The sequence below is a fragment of the Cavia porcellus genome, unplaced genomic scaffold (genome assembly GCF_034190915.1).
Source record: "Cavia porcellus strain 051 isolate PalLab524CR breed Dunkin Hartley unplaced genomic scaffold, mCavPor4.1 scaffold_11, whole genome shotgun sequence".
Classification (NCBI taxonomy): Eukaryota; Metazoa; Chordata; class Mammalia; order Rodentia; family Caviidae; genus Cavia; species Cavia porcellus.
This window is the reverse complement of record NW_026947494.1, coordinates 33,103,252-33,121,826: the sequence shown is the minus strand read 5'-3', so window position 1 is coordinate 33,121,826 and position 18,575 is coordinate 33,103,252. Positions and strand designations below refer to the sequence as shown.

Genomic DNA, 18,575 nt, shown 5'->3' with positions numbered 1-18,575 from the left:
AACATAAGCACTCCTACTGTTGGATAACAAGAGAAAAATAAATACATGCTGGTTAGCAATGCTGGTTTAAGAAGCAGTACAAAATGTTAAAATGCCTTATTTGCAGATTTAAATTTCCCTTGTTTTCTGGCAATTAGTTTATTTGATGGTCGGAGCCTACACAAAGACAAGAACTTCTCAAAACCGATATCCGAGGTAGTTGGAATACTTAGAATTTCTACTCAGTCTCTGGTAGTGTTACTTACTGCAAAAGCTCAAGCAACTCAATATATGCAACATGCATTTCAACATCATTCTGGAAGCAACTGCTATTAGAAGCATCTATTGTATTCTTGACATCAAGTAACAACTCTGTAAATTATTTTAACTAGGAAATTCAGGTCTCCTCCTTCTGCTAGATGCTTAGTCTGTGGGGTTTTCATTTGTGACACAAGTCTGTCCTGCTGAGGAGTGTGTCCTGCTGAGGAGTCCATGTGTCAAATGCTCTCCTGCACCTCCTCCTCAGACTGCCATCTGAAGTCTGTCTGCTAACCTTCAGGCTGCATCCCTGGATCCAGAGCAAGCTCACAGTACCTCTGAAATTTATGCAAAGCTTTCTTTAGATCCTTGTTCAGTTGTTCAATCTCTAGAACAGTTGTATATCTCCACTGAAATTCATTGCCAATGATTTCAATTTTTCTGCTTCTGTGTTCATTTCCTTTCATGCCTTGACATACTCCTGTTTAATTGTGAGCATTTTTGATAGTCTTTGGGTAAGGAATTATACTCAAAAGCCACCCAACGTTTCAGTGCCAGAGCCAGAAATTTTGGTTTTCCAAGGTGATTGTTCTAATAAAGGATCACTGTCTGTAATTGGTGACAAAAAAAGTATTATATAATCATTCTGGGATTATCAAAAATCAAGAAAGCCACTGTTTCTGTCCAAAGACAGCAACTTTCATGGTTTCTTGAGGTTTATTTCTAAGAACTTTGGGGATGGTATGAGTACCAAGCACTGTTCTATCAAAAGTGACACTATAAGTAGCTTTATCTGTACCCACAGCATCTGTGAAGAGACCAACATGAATACCACACAATCTGCTGTAACTTTGATTCTAATAATCAAGGGCAAAGGAGTTTCCTCTGGGAGATCTTTGAATTGTGAAATATTTGCAACTTTCTTTTGTTGTAAGAGCCTCATTTCCTGCTATTTCTGTTTAATGCTGATCTTTCTTCAAAAAAAAGACCCCCCCCCAAAAAAAAAGGCTTTGATACAACTGTTTCTGGAGTACAGGTCTGGTCCCAAGGATGAAGTTTGATTTTAATATTCTGTTCAAAACAGCACGGCATTTTTCTCTCAGACTCAGTGAACATAGCAATATCAAGAATTCACTGAATTCACTGTTCATTTGAAAGGAAGGAAAGACCTTTTATTATTCCTTATTATAGACCATTGAAACTATAATTTGTAAAAATAGAATTGTCATATAATTGTTTTTTAAGCCAGATACCTTATTATCCAAATCTCCTAATGTACAAAAGTTTTGCCCTCCACTTTACTATTTTTCTCCTTATCACTGAGGGATAGTGTACTTCATCTCCATTTCTTCTTTGGCCATAATATTCACAATGTACAGATTTATTGAGAAAAAGGAAAGTAGAACAAGGCAGGTTAATTAGCATCAGGTCTTTCTGCTTAAACAGATTCTTCAGTGGCTCATCCCAATCCAGTGGACACCCATTTGGGGTTCATTATAGTCCAGACGGGGACTTATTGGGGAAATTTCTACTATGTAAATGTGATATTCCACTTTCCTTCCATGTCAGATTACACCATCCCCACCACCTTCAGAATTCTATGACAGGTCTCCATAAGCTGGAAGAGATGAAAGAAGAAAAAAATCACCTACAGAAAGGTTTTATAAGCCACTTCAGGTAGCAATTCAGATTTTTCCTTTGACATCTATCCACTTGGAACATAATCACGTGACTGGAGCTAATTGGGTAAAAGGAAGAACAGGAACTGTGATTTAGCTGTTTGCCAAAAAAGAAAAAAATCAATAGTTTTGGCAAACATCTAGCTAGTTTCTAACAAAAAGTGAACATCAAAAGCTCCAGTATAGCTTCTTAAACACACATAATTGATGTTTGTATAAAATAAATCTACTTCCCATCATTAAAGACATATCTAAAGTCAATTCTAAAAATGTTCTACCAACAACTACACCATGCGAATATGGCTGATGTGAATATTTGCTACCTCTGTTCACTTCTAATATTTATTGCACTCAGAATATAAAAGATGTATTTCATAAAAGAACATCTGGCTCTTCTTAAAGTCTAAATTATCAAAGTTTTATGCATCCATGTCATACTCGTGTGTGTTTACTTTGAAACAAGTCCAAGTAAAGTTCACTTTGACAGAAAGCAATAGTGACTTCGTGCTTTAATTGGTGTGGTCTAATCAAGAGAGTATTAAGTAAGTAATTGGTCTTCTTGCCACCCCTTTTAGAACCAGCTTTGCCATTGCTTTGACTGAATTTTGAAGACTTAGTGTTCATCTTTTCCAGTTGTCACACGATGATAATGCTAGGATATTACAAACCATTTACAATTCTCTAGGCTCTGAGGTGTGACAAATCCCAGGGCTGTGGAAGCCTCACAGTGACTCAAGATAGCAGAGTGGGAGAATAAAATGTTACTGTAGCAGGTGGTGTTTAGAAATCCTAAACTCATACTTGTAAGTGAAGCACTGTTTCAACCTTGGAATAATCTAATTCACCTTAAACGTGGTTTGTTGTAATTATCCCACTCAGTGAACAATGCTTGGATCAGTTCTTACTCCAAAGTGGACTGGGTACATGCATTAAAGCCTGACCAGAACAACACAAGAAACTATAGGCATCACAATGCATATTCACGTCTTGTATTAAAAAATGAAGGAACAAAATTAAACTCAGCTAATATTTAATATATAGAATGTAAAAGTTGATAGCAGGCTAATTTAGTGCTCTATAAAATAAGGAAGGGAATTATTCTGAGATAAAAGTGAGAGTACCACAGCTTTAAGCAGATTAGTAGATTTTACTTGGTTCGCTTTAATTAAAGTAAGCTTTATGAAATATATCTTTAAGAGTCTTCCGAAAACATATCCATGTTCTATTATACTAGTGATCAACCTGAAAACTACGGAGCTGACTTCTCTTCATTAGCTACAATCAGGAAGAAAGCAATGGTAATGATCTAATCAAGGCAGTAGTGTGTTACCTAGCATGCATTTGGGGAGCAAAGGTTCCTTGTTATCTCTTTAATTACAAAGAAAACATTTATAAATCTTTAAACAAATAATGGCTTTTGCAAACATCCAAAGTTCCCATTACCACATGAACCTCATGCAGCAGATAATCACTGAGTTCTGTGTATAAAATCTCTGAAATATGACTTTGTGTGATGGTTAACTTTATGTGTCAGTTTGCTTGGGTTTAGTCATGCCTAAAGCACTGCTGAAACATGATTTCTAGGTATGTCTGGGAGATGTTTCTGAGAGATTAGCACGAGTTAGTATATTCATTAAAGAAGGCCTATCTTCACCAACGTGGGCAGGCATCATCCAATCTACTGAGGACAGACAAAAAGGAAGAGGTAAACTCTCCCTCCCTTCCCCTCCCATCCATCTCTGCCCTCCTCTTGTCTCTCTCTCTCTCTCTCTCTCTCTCTCTCTCTCTCTCTCTCTCTCTCTCTCTTTCTCTCTCTCTCTGTCTCTCTCTGTAGCATCCTGTTCCGGGTAGTCTGCCCGGTCCCAGTATGTCCTTTGCTGGAGCCTCCTACTCTGTGGAAGGGTCCCTGATCTGCTCACTAACCGCAGGTCAATGCAGAGCTCCCAGCCAGTCCCGCTCTCAACTCCATTCACTGCTTCCCACTCTCAGAGCTTTTGTGCCTCTCTCCTTGCCACATGGATTGGGATGCAGCAGCGGCTGCAGGAAATTCAAATCGCAGCTTCCAGTGGCACGGGGTCCAGCTTCCGCACTGAGATCTTATCTGTTCCTGTTATATCACCGGGATTGCCTTTCCTATTTTGAAAACTGCTATTCTTATAAGATGGAAAATGCAGAAGAAATGGACAGATTCCGATACATATGAATTACCAAAGCTGAATAAAGAAGTTATAAAAATCCTAATAAATCAGTATCAACCAATGAAATCAAAGGTATAATTACAAACTGACCAACAAAGAAAAGCCCAGGCCCTGATGGATTTGTTGCTGAATTCATCAAGATATTTGAGAAGGCCTAACACCACTATTTCTCAAACTCTTTAGTGAAATTGAAAGGGATGAAGTATTCCCAAATTCATTCCTGGAAACAAGCATTACCCTGATATCAAAATCAGACAAGGATCCAATTAAGAAAGAGAACCACAGACCAATCTCACTAATGAACATAGATTCAAAAATTCTCAATAAGATACTGGCAAAGAGAATGCAATAAATGATCAAGAAGGTTATACACCATGACAAGAGGGTTTCATTCCAGGGATACAGTGATGATTCAACATACGTATATCAATAAATGTAATGCATAGTAACAGAATCAAAGGCAAAAATCCCATGATTATCTTTTTGTGTTTTTGTTTTGTTTTGCTTTTGTTGTGTTTTGTTGGTTGGTTGGTTGGTTGGTTGGTTGGTTGGTTGGTTTTTTGAGATGGGGTCTCACTATACAGTTTAGGCTGGCCTGGAGCTTACTTTGTAGCCCAGACTGGTCTCAAACTTGCAGAGATTCTCTCAGCCTCCAAAGTTCTGGAATTATAGGTATGTGTCACCATGTCCAGATATCATATGATCATCTTAATAGATGCAGAAAAAGTTTGAACAAAGTCCATCACCCACTCAAGATAATAAAAAAAAAAACTACAAAAAATTGGAATAGATGGTCTTTATCTCAATCTGATAAAAACTATCCATGACAAACTAACAATCAACATCATACTAAATTGACTAGAACTGATAACTTTCACTCTAAAATCAGGAACAAAACAAGAATGTCCACTGTCTCCACTTTTACTCAACACAGCCCTGGAAATGTTAGCCAAAGCAGTTAGATAAGATAAAGAAGTAAAAGGAATAATGATAGGAAAATAAGAACTTAAATTATTACTATTTGCAAATGACATGATACTCTCCATAAAACCCTAAAACCTCCCCTAAAAATCACTAGATTTAATAATAAAATTCAGTAGTGTAGCTGGATACAAAGTCAACACTCAAAAATCAATAGCCTTTCTGTACACAAAAAGCAAACTCACTGAGAGAAAAATTAAGAAAACAACACCTTTCACAATAACATAAAAAAATGAAATACTGAGGAATCAATCTAATAAAGGAATAAAAGACCACTGCCTTGAAAACTACAGTGCTCTAAAAAAACAAAACTGAAGAGCATATCAGAAAATGGAAAAATGCCCCTTGCTCCTGGGTAGGAAAATCAATATAGTGAAGATGGCCATACTTCCAAAACTGATACACAGATTTAATGCAACCATGATCAAAATTCCAACAGCATAGCTCACAAAATTAGAGAAAATCTAAAATTCATTTGAAACCAGAAGAGATGTAGAATATAAAAGACAATTTCTGGTAACAAGGGCAAGGCAGAGGGCATCTCAATCCCTGACTTGGAATTATACTATAAAGCTACTATGATAAAAACAGCATGGTACAGGGAAAAAGAACCCAGACCTGTGGATCAATGGAACAGATTAGAAGATACAGAACAACTCCAGACATACTTAGCCACCTTGTCTGTGACAAAGGTGCCAAACATTCACTGAAAGAAAGATAGCATCTTTCATAAATGATGCTGGAAAAACTAGCACTGTACATGCTGAAGATTACAATTAGAGCAAAATTCACCATGCACTAAACTAAATTTGAGATGAATCACAGATATAAACATTAAAACAGAATTGGTAAAAGTCTTGAAGACATTGGTATCAGAAAAGACTTTAGAATCAAAACCTCAGTCGCTCAGGAACTATCACAAAGAATCAACAACTTGGATCTCACCTCATTAAAAAGATTTTGCACAGCAAGAGAAACCACCAACAGAGTTAAGAGAAAACCCACAGAGTGCGAAAAATTGTTTGCCAGTCCTTAGATAAAGGATTATTATCAATAGCATACAAAGAATTCAAAAATATCAAACATCTCAAATTTAAAGATTCAACCCTAAAATGGGCATCTGAGATGAACACATACTTCTCAGATGAAGAAATCCAAACAGCCAATATATATGTGAAAAAATGTTCAACATGACTGTCATTTGAAAGATGCAACTTAAAACACACTGAGATTCCATCTCGTTCCAGATGTCTATTATCAACAAATGAACCAATAATAAATACTGGCGGGACTGCGGTGGAAAACGAACTCCTCTCCACTCTTTGTGGTAGTGTAACCTGGTGCAAGCACTGTGAAAATCACTGTGGAGATTTTTCAAAAAACTAATATTGAAGTTCCTATTTGACCCAGCTATTTTTCTGCAGATCATCTTCCCAGAAGAATTAAAAGTATCATACTACAGCAATATATGTGCACCCATGTTGATAACAGCACAATCTGTAGTGGCTAAATCTTGGAAACAACACAAATGTAGATCAACTGAGGAATGCACAAAAAAGATGTAGTCTTTTCATGCAATGGAATGCTACTCAGCCATCAAGACAGATAGACTAGAGACTTTTATTGGTAGATAGTTACAGCTCAAGACCATACTCCTAAGTGAAATAAATCAGATGCACATGTGCAAACATCATATTGTCTTCATAGTGTGAGAAACTGAAAGAGTAAGAACCAAAATGTAAAATATATATTGTAAAATAGGAAGAAATTGTTCAAAAGGAAAGAGAAACTTGGATGAAGCCAAAGGAGGAAAAAAGGAAGGGAATAGAAATATATATATTATACATATAACTATGTTATATATATATATATATATATATATATATATATATATGTTTGTTATATATGAAATATAGTTAAGATCGTTATACTACTAATTTCTCTTAGTTCATTGAGAAGAAATATTTATGCTAATATTGTTTGGACAACTAAATGCCTGTATCTTGTACACTGAGTAGCTAATTTAAAGATATGCAAGGTGTTAACATTGTCACCCTCTTATTATCTTGTTTAGAAATTTTGTTTTATTTTTTGTTTAAAAAATATATAAAGATTACTACATTTAAAGTAGCAGATCACAAAGAAAACAACAAGAATAGTGGAAAAGTAAAGAATCTCATTTGACTGTGGTACACATATGCTCTGACGACTTACAGTACTAGGTCTAGTTATCAAATTTCTGATATTATCACGTGCTATTAGTTTCACATCATTACAGTTGCTCAATGGATTGACACAGATGTATTTTAACACTGATGATAAACATTTAACTTAATCCTTGAGAAAGTGGAATTCAAAATGAGGAAAGAATATAGAATAGAAACTTAAGAAAAATTAGTAACTGGACATTTGTACCAAAATCGTATTCTAAAAGTTAAATCATTCACCTGCAAGTGAGAACAACCTGGAGAGACTTTGACAGCTGAGATTAACCCAATCCTGTGGCTGCGGCTCATTTTTCTAATAAGAGACAACACATGGCCACCACCGTACCTGAGTCCAAGTGTGTCCCATCCATGTCCGGGCAGCTAGGTGTACTGCGGCCTTGCTTTAGACTGGAGCCTGCACACCACATTTGTCTTGTAGGTGTCCCCTGGTTTCCTGGCAGTGTCTGATACTGAAGTTGTCTCTGGAGCTGTACTTTGGACTAAGCTCAAACTGATATAGAACATGGTTTGACCCTCCAGTTCCCTTTCCCATCAGACCTAGACATTGGTCTTGGTGGTTGCAAAGGAAAAAGAGCTTTAATTCAAAAAAAACTTATTGGTGGTGAAACACAATGATGCTTAAATTGTTTGGTTCTTACCTGTGTTGTTCTGTTACTTTGTTCTCTTTTATCTCAATCTCCCACTTTTTTAATTAATTTATTTTTTCTTATTTTTTAATTAAGAGAAAACTAAATTTTAAAATAGCGGGATATATTATAGTAACCTTTTTGTTTTCCTATTAACCTGATTTGAACTCCAGTATTGCTCTCCCCATCTTGTTCTGTCTGATTTTACTATATTCTGTTTTGTTTGATAGCATCAAGTTTGAGGGTATAGGCAACCACTTTGAAGGCAATAAGATTTACTATGATGCCCATTATGGCTTGACTTTTATCTTCTTTTGAAGTCCTGAAGGTCTCCAGTGTAGGTTTTATTGGTCTTGCTCTGTACTTTTTTGTTCAGTTCTTTATACCTGATGATATAGGCAACTCTTTTCAAGATAGCACGAGGCATAATGGTAATCATTTTTGATCACCTGGTATTCTATTTTTGCTTCATGTACTATGCTCATCCTTCTGTTCTGACTCTGTTTTGTTTTGTCACATTTGGTCTTATTCTCTTCAAAAAAAAAAAAGTAATAAGAGCTTGGGAGTAATAAAACCCAAAAAGTGTAATTGTTAATGTAAAAAAGAGAGGAAAAGAAAGTAGTCTAAAGGATATAACTGCATGTATATTTAAGTGTGTAGGATAGAAAACCATATTACTGAATTTTTGTTGGATCATTGAACAGAACTGTCTGCAGTCTCACTGTATGAATGTCCACTTTTTATGCTTTAATTTCATAATTTGGACAACTGTTTCTAAGATGACAATATGTAATCTATTAACTAGTGATTTCTTACTGTATATTTTTTTCTTGAAATTCTGTACTACTTGTACCCTTTTACTGCTGTTTTTTTTCCTTTTTCTCTTTAAATTAAAAAAAAAGTTATATTAGATCTTTAGATCATTTTAAACAAAAGAAAACTTCCAGAGCATTCTTTTTCTGTTGTCCCACTTCCCCCTAATAATTTAATTTGTTCTTGATTCAAATAAGCACATATGAATTTATGTGTAAATAAATTATTAAAAGCCAAAAGTAGTAGGGGCTGGGGATTTAGCTCAGCAGCATAAGCGCCTGCTTTGCAAGCATGCAGTTGTGAGTTCGATCCCCGTTACCAAGAAAAAAAGAAAAAAAAAAAAGCCAAAAGTAGTAAAAGACCAAACCAGGGTTATATTAAGCTATCTTAACATGTCATTTGGCTTCACAATTTTGTAGTTATGGTGAATTCCCACCCATGTTATCAATGAGACATGAAAAGTGATTCTTATATATATTCATACCATTAAATTCAACCAAATGCTTCAAGAAACAGTATCACCGAATGTATAGAAAAACCAAGTTAGAATATAGGTTAAGTAAGTTATGTAAATCATTGACATTTTATAACTTGAGCCAAAAATGTCTTTTCTTTTCAAAAAAGCTTGACATGGTTAGAAACCCTGGAGTTTGTCTTCTATCTCTGATCACTGATCTAGAGCATTCCTAGGACATTTGATGAACAAACCTCAAGAGGCAGACGCGGTGGTGTGCATCGCAGCCAAAACTCTGGTTTAGCCACTTAATGAGGACAATCATTGGCAAGTTATTGAACTCAGAAAACGTTGGTTTCCTCACTTATAAAATAAAGATCTTAATAACCTGTTGTTGTGAAAATGGGAAGCAATGATTATTAAATATAGGTCTTAAATCATCTTGTTCACTTTGAGTCTTGTACTCATGTAGTTTCCCTTAACCTATAAACAACACAAGTCAAATCAGCTGTAAAATCTAAAATAAAAGCACTTTTTTCAGTTTCAATGAGGTCATTCACATGTTCTTTCCCACACCTCTCAATCACACAGAATGAGAAAAAAGAGGAAACCCAGATGACCACAATTGATGTTTAGTCATCTAAACTGAGTGAATAAGAAGCCACATTTGCAATGACCTGAGGAGGGATCCACCAGGGTTACAGAGAAGTTATTTGAGTGGAGCAAAATACAAACAGAAAAAGAAAGAGATGAGACAGAGCCTAAGTGCTCAGGGGAGCCAGTTAGAACAAAACTCTGGGAATGTGCTTTTAGCCCACGTGTGTAGCAGTCTACTCACAGAACTTTTGTAGTGTACAATTCCCACAAAAACCCATTTTTCCAAAAAAACAAAAGGAACTTTTCTCAGTACTGGAGATTGAACCCAAGGCCAGTTGCACTGAGCTATATCCTCAGCAAAGCCCCTCCTTTTTGAGATGGAGTTTTACCAAGTCCCTAAATTATCCAGGCTGGCCTTGAACTTTCATCTTCTTGCTTCAGTCTCCCAGCACATGCCACCACACTGGGAAAATTTTATCTTCTTAATGACATTCATTAAGTACTCACAAGAGTGAGTACTCAATATTCACTGAATAATTTGCAAAAATGTACATGAAATCAACACAAAGTTCAATACGCTACTTGAAAGGTGTTTCTCTCACCACGCACATGTATACTCATGTGTATATATACATGTGTACGCATGTATACATACCTATGAAAAGAGCAATATAACTGGATCCACGCGATCATGTCCTCCTTAATTCCCTCCCTGTGCTTAATGCCTCATCTTTCAACACACACACACACACACACACACACACACACACACACACACCTTCCTAAATTACCTTCCAGATTCCTTAACAAAATACTTGGCTTGACATTTTGCATTTCATGAAGAAACGCCACTTCTGATCTCTAACTAGACTCTCCCTGACAGGAATGTTCAGGTGAGGAGTGGAAGCAGGAAGTTGGCCATGTCCTGAGAGAAATTTGGAAAGAGCAGCAGAAGTTGCCTGGGAGAAGAGCGCCACACACTGGGGAAAAGGAATATTTATCGCCTCTCTGGATGCTACTTAATGCTGTTTCCAAATCCTTGGCACTTTTGCCATTTGATCTTTCACAAAAGGTCAAAAGACATTACACAGAGCCAACATAGCCTCTTAGTAAATGATGCTGGAAATAACTGGACATCTGCATGCAGAAGATTGAATTTAAATTCATATATCCCACCATATACTAAACTAAAATCAAAATGGATCAAAGATCTAAATGATAAAACAAAAACAACCTGCTAGAAGACCAATTAAGTAACATTCTTGAAGCAAAGGTGTGGGAAAGAACCTTCTTTGTTGTTGTTATTTGAGATAGTGTATCCCTACAAAGCCAGATCCAGCTAACTTTGAACTCACTGTATAGTTCAGGCTGGCTTTGAATTTGTGACAATCCTCTTGACTCCTCAGCCTCTCAAGTGCTGGGATTATAGCTGCCATCACACTTGGCTATGAAGGACTTTCTGAACAGAACCTCAATAGGTCATAAAATAACGCCAAGAATCAATAGGATTATATCAAATTAAAACTGTACAGCATAGGAAAAAACCAACAGCATAAACAGACTACAGAATGGGGGGAAATTTTTTGCCAGCTATTCATCAGGCAGAAGACTAATGTCTAGAATACCTAAAAACCTAACAAAATTTGACCCTCCAAAATAAAAGGTCCAATGAGAAATGGGCAACTGAAATGGAATATCCCACTTCTCAGATGGCCAATGAACATTTGAAAAAATGTTCAACATTTCTGGTCATTAGAACATCCCAGAGAAAATAACCATCATCAAAAAAAATCAAATAACTATAAATGCCAGCAAGAATTTGAGGGAAAGAAACTCTTCTTCAATGTTGATGTGAATGAAAACCAGTACAACTGCTGTGGAAATCAGGATAGAAATGCCACCAAAAAATTAAAAATAGGAAGTCCATTTCATCCGACTATCTCCTTTCTAGATATCTTCCCAAAAGGGTTAAAGTCATCATATTACAGAAATACATGCTATACATGTTTATGGCAGCAAAATTTACAATAGCTGGATCTTGGAAACAGCATATATACTCACCAACAGACGAAAAGGTAAAGCAAATGTGATATTTATATGCTAGAGCATACTACTCTGCCATAAACAAAAATAAATTGGAGGCATTGATATGCAAAGAGATGCAGCTTCAGAACATATCATTAAGTGAAATAAGTCAGACATGCAAGTTTATATATCACATGATTTCTCTTGTATGTGTAATTTATATGAGAAAACTGTATATAGAGAGGGGAGCAGATAAATAGGAAGGAGGGAGACATTCAAATAACTTACCATATTATCTATTCTGTTGTTTCAAAATGTTTTAAGGTAAATTTTAATTTGTTTTACTTATACTATTGATTTCTTTTGTTCATTGAAAAGAAAATTTCATCCTAAGAAACATAGTACTTGAACTGAGAGCACTTGTTTCAGTTTTTAAAATTATTATTTACTTTGTTTTTTTTTAATTTTATTTAAAAGGAAAAAGAGAAAAACACAAAACAAAGCGGTGTAAGGGTACACATAATACAGAACTACAAAAAAAACAGTAAGAAATCACCTGTTAATAGACTACATATTATCATCTTAGAAATAGTTGCTCAAATCACAGTATCAAAGAACACAAGGTGGACATTCAAACAGGGAGACTGCAAACAGCTGTGTTCAATGTTCCAAAAACATTGATAAAGTCAGCTATTTAACACCCCTAAACACACTTGCTGTTACATCCGTTAGAGCTCTTTTTTTTCCCCTCTCTATTTTACAACAAAATTTACACATTTTGGATTTTATTACTCCTTAGTGCTTATTACTTTTTTTGGGGGGGGGAGAATAAAGTCAAATATGGCAAAACAAAGCTGTCAGTCAAAACCAAGGATAGACATAGCACATGATGCAAAACAGAGTACAAGGTTATCAACAATGGTTATCAGCGATGTCTCTTGTTTCCTTAAAAAGAATTGTCTATCTCATTAGATATTATAAAGTTGGACAAAACAGTAGAGAACAAGACCAATAAAACTTAGGCATTGTAAACATTACAGGACTTCCAAAGGAGACAATAGTCAAACCAGAATAGGTATCTTAGTGAATCTTATTGCCTTCAAAATAGTTGCCTATATCCTCAAACTTGATACTATCATACAGAATGGAACAGAGTCTAATCAGTCAAAACAAGATCTTAGGAGTATTACAGGACTTCAAAACAAGTTAATAGGAAATCAATAAAAGTTACTATTATATATCCTGCTAATTTTTTTAATTTTTCCCCTTAATTAGAACAAACATAGGATATAACTAAATAATTTTTTTAAAGAATAAGGGAGAGATTGAGATAAAACAGAACATAACGATATAACAATACAGGTCAAAGCGTGACTGTTTCAGCAACCTAGTGCTTCACCACCAAATAACCCGACTTACTAGTAGTTACCATAGTGTCTGTCTTTTTCCTTGAAATATTTGGATCAAACTTCATATACTATAGCTTCAAATATTTCCATATCAAGAAGCCCAGGATAAAGCCTTTCCAATTAATAAGTGAAAACTTTATAAGGCTTCAAGGCCACATAATGGGGAATCATGATTACTACATATTTTTATATATTTGAATCATTACTTACATTAGGGAAACTATTTGGTATTCACACATGCGAGATTGATTTATTTCACTTATGAGTATGGTCTCAAGCTGCGCGCATTTATTGATAAATATCTCAATGTGATCCTTCCTTATAGCTGAATAATACTCCATTGTATAGAAATACCACAACTTTTTTATCCATTCCTCAGTTGATGGACACTTGGGTTGTTTCCAAGATCTGGCAATTACAACATTGTCTATTATTTACTTTGTTGACATTATATACAAAGATTTTATGTCAGTCATAATGGTTGGTTTGTGAAATCAGCCTTGCTGCTGAATTTAAGGCAAGACCTGACTCTATTTACCGAATTAAGTACATTAAATAAAGTAAATAATGGTCAAGCATCCTCTGCCAAAACAGCAAGGTCCTTGACAAGCAGGCACAATGCATGCAGGCAACCATACACAAATGCCTGTGCCTCCCACTCCTCAGCACTCACATCTGAAATGAACAGGCTCCTGAAATCTGAACCAAATTTGGGCCACTGATGTCACAAGAAACAGCACTTCTGGGATTTTGTTGTTGTTGTTACAATGAACTAATAATTATTCCTTTAAGTGTCATCATTTGTTAATTTCATGATTTTCATATAATTAGCTTGATTGCATGTGACAACATTTCAGAACTGAAATTGGAGAAACAGTAGAGCTTCTCTAAGCACCTCTAGGGTTCCTAGAGTATAAGAAATGCTGAGTTAATAATGGTTGAAAAACAAATGTTAACAAATTAATGAAATATAAAGTTAATGGATTTACATTTAGGCTTATTTGGCCCTACACTCACATTCACTTCATTTGATTTTATATTGCCTTCATCTTCTGAAAACTGTACAAAATAGTAATGCATTTCAAGATCTTCCTTAGGTAGCCATACTTGCATTCCAGAAGTTGAATCCTCCCTTGTGTGAATTGGAAAATTACAATTCTCATGTTTAACTATATTTCTTGCAGGGATGAATAATTGTGTGCTCCTTTCCTCCTGAAGGACAGAGGTTAAAACAGGCCCTGTATTAGGTAATGTCTAATAGATAATCTGTATAGTATCTAATTTAACCTCTGGTATATTTCTGTTCTCTCCATGTAGGTTGGAACCTTGTAAGACTCAGATTTCATTCATCTTTCTTGCAAGGGACGAGTATCTTAAGTATAAAACCTAGAAAAGTGAGCCACTAAAAATTTAGTGTTTTAATCAATGAAACACCATTTGGAAAAATAACACGACAACAAGGAGGTCAAGGAACCCAAGTTTGGTTGAAGAACATAGGTCCTAAGTTGGTAGGGAAGAGTTAGGTCAGAATCTATTATAAGAATTTTGTTTCTTTCTAGACTTAAGAGGTTTGTCTGAATTCCATGTAAGGTAACTGCCTTAAAAGAGTAAGTACCAAAAGAATTCAGTATTCACAATCAGTAAATGTTTAATAAATTTGATCAACAATATGGAAAAGGAAGAATGCAGAACTGTGATTTCATAAACTTACTGTCCAGTAAAATAAAAGACACTCATTTAAATAGAAAATGTAGTTGTAATATTTTATTTTGTTCTTTAGTAAAATTTTGGGCTGCTCATATAAAGAGGAACCATGTGATATACAAGCATGTGTGTCTGATTTATTTCACTTAGTCGTATGGTCTCAAGATGCTTCTATTTCCCTACAAATGGCTCAAATTTATCATTCTTTATGCCAGTTACTACCTCATTGTATTATATAAGCCACATTTTCTTTATCCATTTGTCTGTTAATGGACATATAAATCACTTTCAACATTTAAGAATTAAGAATTATGCTGCTTGGATATGCATACATCCTTGTAATAGTTTAAATTCACTACAGAGATTCTAGATATTAGAAGAGAGGGAGGGAATAGAGGGTGATACAAATGGAGAGGTGCAAATGTTCAGTTTATAAAAGATACAATATTCACAGCTGAAGAGTTTGGACGTTATTCTGTAGGTGATAGGGAGTCACCTAAAAGGTCCCCACTGTAGAATACTGTTGGCATGTGCTGCCTTGTGGGGGGAGTGGATTTAAGGAAGCCAAGAATGGAAATATGAAATGATTAAACTAGAGATGCTTGTGATATATGCAAGCATTTGTTGAGGAAGAGAATTTTTAAGAACTCTCCTGGAAAATTTTAGGCATAAATATATTGATTTACCACCAAAAAAATGATAATTAAAACAACTACCACCTGAGATGGGAACCCACAAACAGAGTTCATGAAATAACAATAAAACACCAGGGGCAGAATCTTGGGGAAAACATTATTTGAAGAAATAATGGAAGAAGATTGAGAGTTCGGGGCTGTTGGAGGGAAGGCAGGGTCAGTGCCAGGGAAGCCACAGTGACACCGAGTCGGAAGGCATCACCAGAAGGGGCAGTGTACAGATAGTCATGATTCCAAGAAAACTTCAATTTATCAATTAAGAAGTAATAAGAAAAGATACTTTAGGAGACACATGATTGAAGAAAATGGCAGTGGATTAAATAGTAAGAGGAAGTAACTAAAATAAACCTATCCAAAAACTAAACTAAAATATAAGAAGAAACTAAAATACAAGAGGAACAATACACAAATGAATACAGAAATAGTAAGTAATTCTCATGTGATTAAGAAAGTAGTACAATAGAAAACATGATGAATGACAATGAAAGAAAATTTCAAAATATCTGATTCACAGCTACACAATTCTTGGCTTTGAAAAACAGATATAGTCACAACAGAAAAGAAGAAAGGTAGAAAATATAAGAGCCAGAGATTTAAATCAAGAATTGAGAAATACGGAGCATCCCCTTCATCAACACAGGAAGAAAACTCAGAAGAATCGAATAAATTGGTTTGATATTCTTTTCCATTTCGTTGCTATTCCTTGCAGTAAAAGGCACTGACCCATACGAGTGTCTGCTGCATACCTGCTGAAAGAGTGAACACAGAGCATTTGGTCAGTGGGTGATCGTAATGGGAGTGCAGACCAGATCACTGACCCACACGGTACTAACAGGCTCCTCCCTGCACTTAGTAAACTAAAGCCACAAGAACAGAGAGCTTCTAATGTGCTTATTGGGAAGCAATGGAAAAAATCTGTTCGATCAGTCAAACTGAGTAAGAATTCTCCAGAACCAATGGAAATATGGACATGACCTTTTTTTTCAACTCCACCAAGTGGGTGAATGCTAGCTAGAGAAGTTTACAAAGGCTTTACCGCATAGATTTATCCAGACTCGACTGATATTGTGCAATAAGTTAATATAGTTAAAGTGAACTACATTCTCTGCTCCATCCTGTCTCCAGCTCCAGGCTGACTTCCGAGAAGTCCTATCCATGAATGACTTAAACATGAGCCCCAATCACAGTGCATGCAAATCAGAACAGGTATATGGGATTTCCCAAAGTTTAAATAAATTTAATTCTCAGCAGAAATCAAAAGTGACTCTTTTATGATGAATAATGAATCATTCAAAAGAATTCTGGTCAGTGGTGAGAAAATCTAAACTGATGACATTGTTTAAAAACGAGGCCTCTCTGTCTCTGTCTCTCTGTCTCTCTGTCTCTCTGTCTCTGTCTGTCTCTGTCTCTGTCTCTCTCTGTCTCTCTCTCTCTCTCTCTCTCTCTCTCTCTCTCTCTCTCTCTCTCCCTCTCTCTCTCTCTCCTTGGACAGAAAATTATGGACCAAAACTCCTTTCATCTTGCAACATGGTCAATCTAGTTACTTTCTTCTACGCCCCATGTAGCTGCTTGAGCTCCAGCCTTCATGTGTGCATTTTAACCAACAAGGGGAGGAAAAGAACATCCCACCTCTCTCCTACAATACTTCTCTAATGTCACACTCAGAACTTCTACTTACATATGATTGGCCAAACTTTAGTCCAAAAGCTAGAACTAGCTATAACTAAGACCAGGAAATATTTAATCCCAAGACACTACAGTTCCAGCTGCAGATGAAGCTTCAATTTTGCAGTGTATTTTTTATTTTTTTAAACACGGTCTCACTATTTAGTTTAGGCTGGCTTTGAACTCACTATGTAGTCCAGACAGACCTCAAACGGCCAGCCATCCTCCTGCCACAGTGAGCAACTGCTGGGGTTTTAGGTATCCACCACCATGCCCAGTGTGTAGTGCACATTTGGGCTAAAAACACTGCAGTTTGTTCCACACCCAGCTACTATCTTCAATGCCAGCTACTATGAATCTAGGCTTGACTTCATAAGAGCAAATAGAGCCTATTTATTTAAGATCTTTTCCATTAAACAAACATGATTTATTTAGGCCCATTCTGTGCACTTGCATTGGAAAATGAGGCACAAGCCTTCTTTATGTTTCCTTCCCTCTCTAAATATCTTTCCTTAATTGGCATGCAGTATCACAACTTCAAGGATCATCAAAAAGAGAGTCAGCAAACTGAAATATTGGCTAAATTTGGCCCACTGTTTGTTCCTATAAATGAAGCTTTATTAGCATGCTGACAAACATCCCTTTAACATATTGTCTATGGCCAAATTCACACTACAATGCAAAATTGACCCTGTGCCAGAGACCATTTGACTCCCAAAACTTGAAATACTTAATATCTTCCCCTTTATAAAAAGAGTTCACTAATCCCAGACCTAGAAGCCAAGAGCTAAAAACACTGAGAAAATTATCTAGTGTATGGGTTTCCCACCAGCGATTCTTCAAATAAAACCATACATTATTTTTTCTTAATGTTTTGCCTTAAAATACTGTAGTTATCAACCTACACTAATTAGTTAAATGATTTAAAGCATATATATTCAATCAGACTGGCTACTCGAGGTAAGCCAGGTTGAGGGACTGCATTAAACTGCTATTCTTGTTGGGAGGACTGAAAGTTTTGTGTGGATCATGAATAAATGGATGAGAGGTATGATTTACTTCAGCTTAGCTTTAGTTAAAACAGCAAAATTTTTCAGATTCTTTTTACATCCAAAAACATCCTGAAGTGTCTTGTAACCCTAGACTAAGAATCAGAATAGATGACCAAACCAGCCTACAGGTGCTCTTTACTCTCAACACCAAGTAAGATTCAAGAGTAACACAGCCTAGGCCAGTGACGGAAAACCTTTTAGAGACTGAGTGT

The 18,575-nt window shown here is 35.9% G+C and overlaps 1 pseudogene; it reads right to left on the bottom strand.

The window, feature by feature from the left end:
• Positions 1 to 241: 241 nt before the first annotated feature.
• The window catches only part of LOC100715039 (protein lin-9 homolog), a 125,228-nt pseudogene continuing 106,894 nt past the window's right edge, over positions 242 to 18,575 (bottom strand).